This window comes from Sinohyriopsis cumingii, chromosome 1 (assembly GCF_028554795.1).
Source record: "Sinohyriopsis cumingii isolate HCF-2022 chromosome 1, ASM2855479v2, whole genome shotgun sequence".
Classification (NCBI taxonomy): domain Eukaryota; kingdom Metazoa; phylum Mollusca; class Bivalvia; order Unionida; family Unionidae; genus Sinohyriopsis; species Sinohyriopsis cumingii.
Genome location: NC_142961.1, coordinates 86,184,608 through 86,188,593, shown reverse-complemented (window position 1 = coordinate 86,188,593; position 3,986 = coordinate 86,184,608). Strand labels below are relative to the sequence as shown.

The window sequence follows — 3,986 nt, the reverse complement described above, 5'->3', positions numbered from 1 at the left end:
TCAATATATACCTAGGTACAACAATTGCTTCAATCTCTTTGTTGAAAAAGACCATAAATATTTCAGTCATCTTGTTAACTAAAAGAATATTTCTAACAGTGAGTTACAGCTGGCCTTAAATTTAAGAGAATGCAAGGTCTGTTTTCAATGCTCAAACTTCCAAAAGAAATTTGCGACAATAATAATGGTAGACGCAAAATTGTTTAGGTGCGATAAAAATTAGATGCAAAAAATATTAGATCCGAAACAAATTGAATCTTTTGGATATTCTACATCAGGTACAAAATATTTAGGTTTGCATTAAAGTGTATGATAACAGCATAATGTCTTTCAATTTAAAACTCATCCAACCAAATACTGATGAAATGTTTTACAGTCCTTGATACAAAATAATGATCCTCCAATCTAAAATATATGAAATATATAAAATCAGATTTTACTAAATGTACACATCTGCATGGCTTATTACACAATCAGAAACAATAATACATTCACTTGCCTTTCTGAAAAATGTTTGCGTAAGCAACCATTCGTGACCAAGCCAGCAATGATTTGATGTATTCACAAGAAAAAGCAGTCCCGTCAAATGTATAGATGAATGAATTGTATCAAATTAGAAATGCTAACGTTCCGTTCTTTAGCTGGTTTCAGGTTCCTCGTCATTGTAGATGTGTTCAGCCATTTGCCAGACTTGCATGATGTTATCCTCTGCAACAGAACAGATTACCCAGGGTTCATTGGGATTCCACGAGAATTCAGAAATCTTGGCCGTGTGTCCGCCATGAATGAACAGCAGCTCTGGTGGACCATCGTCAGCATCTTCTGCAGATTGCTTCTCTCCAATTTTGCTCATGTCCCAAACATATAGCCTTCTGTCTATGCCACTAGATGCCAGGATTGTCTCATTGTGTGGGGACCACTTAACCTGGAAGGTTTCATCTTTATGTGCTTCAAACGAGTGCATCTTCAGTTTCAAATTTCTTAGATCCCACAGCGCAACAGTCTTATCAGTAGATCCAGTTGCCAGAATAAACTCGTTATAAGGATTAAAGGACAGGCAGTTGACCTCAGCAGCGTGGGCATCAACATTGCGACTTGGTTTGCTGGTCTTTTTCGAGCGAGTATCCCAGATCATAAGTTTCTTGTCGTCAGCTACAGATCCAAACATACTTATGTGTAAGGGATGCCATGCCACGTCCTTTACATTTGATGTATGCCCTGTAAAAGTGGTAACTGCATCAATAACTCTTCCTCTTTTAGGCTTGGTATTGATATCCCATAAGCAAATGGTGTGGTCGTCTGAAGCGCTAATTAGATGGCCATTTAGATTGGGGTTCCAAGATAGACCATATCCTTCTTTCTGGTGGCCTTTCAGTGTCAGTTCTGGAATACATTTTCCGCTGGGATCAGGTTTAGCTGGGTGCTTTGTGTAGTCAAATACCAGAACATCCTTGGAAGACGTCTTGGTTGCAATGATGCAAGGATTCTGTGGCATGTAGCAAGCTCTGTTCACCTCTCCTTTATGATTGATTTTAATCTCTGTCTCAATCTTCCAACAAAGTGAATCAAAACCAACAAATACTCTATTCTCCTTGTCGTAACTGAACGTGTTAAACTCAGCACTATCATTGGGCAGCCGTATACAAGCTATCATCAAGTGGTTTTGCTCATTCGAAGTAGTACGTGTACCCAGTATCAGTCTGTGGAAAGCGTAGTCTTTTCCCTCTGGCCTTGTGATATCGGGCAACCACTGTGCTGTGAGACTTGGCCTTTCCATGGAATGTGTCACTACTAAGTCATAGAGAAAATGTCTATGTTCCTGCCACATCTTGTACTCCTCATTGATCAGTCTCTCTGCATCACGAACACTTGCTTTATCCGTCATGGTTACAAATTTCAAATAGTGCACGTTTTGGTTTAAAGTCGGAAAAATCTTTTCTTTCTTTCTGAAGAAAAATTATCATCTGTATGACACCGTAGTTGGGACTAGAATATCGATGCAGCGTTAAAATGAAAAGGCCTTTTATATTATTTTGGCTAACACCTGGTTTATTCGTTATTTCTAAAAGAAAACCAATTAAACAACAAACTGACCAATCGTACGTCTATTAGAGGATTAGTGCTTATGATGTCTTGAGCGTGACATAGGTAGTAATTACACCCCATTGTTCAACATCCGGCATGAGTTGATTTTCTCTGATTTACTTACATAGATAATAATCTCTAAGGACATTGATAGTTTCTAACTTATGTATGTATGTATGTATGTATGTATGTATGTATATATATATATATATATATATATATATATATATATATATATATATATATATATAGAGAGAGAGAGAGAGAGAGAGAGAGAGAGAGAGAGAGAGAGAGAGAGATTGTTTGTGTGTGTTTGTGTGTGTGTGTGTGGTTAATCTTAACCACTCAAATACATGTGATAAAATAAATAAATAGATAAATACGTAAATAAATAATCATAAGCACAATCATAAACCAGACCATTAAATCAAATACAAAATAGTTATATTTGAATGTTTTACATATTGAAGAAACGTACAAAATAATAATAATAATAATAATAATAATAATAAATCGATATAAGATACCATTAGTACATGTGATGGAGAAATATCTTTGGATCTGATACTTGATTAAAAATATATCCTGAAATAAGGATTCAACTACTATCGACTATAGAAAGCCTTTTCTATGAATGAACGGTTGAACGAATGAATGAAGATGTTTAATATATGTCTTGTTTCAACAGTACTTATTCAAGAAAACAGTTTCATGTATCATATATAACATTACAAGCCATATGGGGATTCAGTATAAAGCTGGAAGATTATTAAAAACTGTCTCCTGTACAGAGTAAATTTAACAATCAATAACTTTCTACCGACAAATTATGTATAAATATAAAAGTAAACTTAAAAAATTTTTGGTATATGTAATGGCCTCAAAGATCGTTTAACGGGGGAAAAATCGAATACACTTGTGCGGTTCTGACCTGTGTTTTAATATAAAATCCGTTTGATAATTGTACGAAAGTTTCCACTGCAATAAAGATAATTTCATCGGATTTTATCGTATTGCCGGATCATAATGTCTTAATTGTAAGTCGGGTCGGTAATGTGAGGAGAACACGATGTATTAGAGTTGTATAACTTTTACGTACTAACAAAAAATGATCAGCTGTTTTTAGCTGTCCGCATGTGCAGCACCATTGTTAGAACATGATTTAGGAATAAATAATTAGTATGCCTGAACTTAATCCACCCGATCGCAAACAAAATAATACAAAGAAATTTTATGTCTGTCCCGATTCAGGCAAGTTTCAAGATTTTTAATGCGATATATTACTAGTTAGTAGAATCGGCAACATGTTCCACAGCTGAATTGTGGAAGTCAGAAATGATTTGCGATACAGTTTCTATTGCCGCAAAGAAGGGCGAATATAATTGGATGATCAAGTGGCGTAGGTATCATTGTCAACAAGAGACTGAACTATATCTTGTAAGCAATTTGGATCAAAACCATGGTACATTTGGAACAATTTAATTAATTTGTGCTTATAGGGTATATGATTCAGGCTATCTTACCCGGTCCCTTCATATAATGATGCCCGAGCCACACTCATATTAGCGATTGTTACTATTTCCATGTCCTCCAAGTTTATTTTTTCCACTGATTCTTTTTCTTGCTTAGTACAATTGTCGAATTCGGTGTCATATGTTTTTTTTTGTTCTTTTTTTCGTGTGAGTTTTTGTCCTGTGTATTTCTATTTACTTTTTGTCCGTGACATTCTGTCCTGTGACTTTCCGTTTTCCATTATAATTGCCCCCCTCCTTACCTTTTCTATTATTAACTATAACCATCAGATTTAATCCACGCTCGGTACGTTTAATTATAGGATAATAACTGATTCCGTAATTCCCACCTGTCATTACGAAGTTGTTTGCCCCATTCAGTATCGCTAA

General features: G+C 35.4%; 1 pseudogene; it reads right to left on the bottom strand.

Moving 5' to 3' along the window:
* Positions 1-637: 637 nt before the first annotated feature.
* LOC149807283 (histone-binding protein RBBP4 pseudogene) lies at positions 638-1,885 on the bottom strand (annotated as a pseudogene).
* Positions 1,886-3,986: the final 2,101 nt, after the last annotated feature.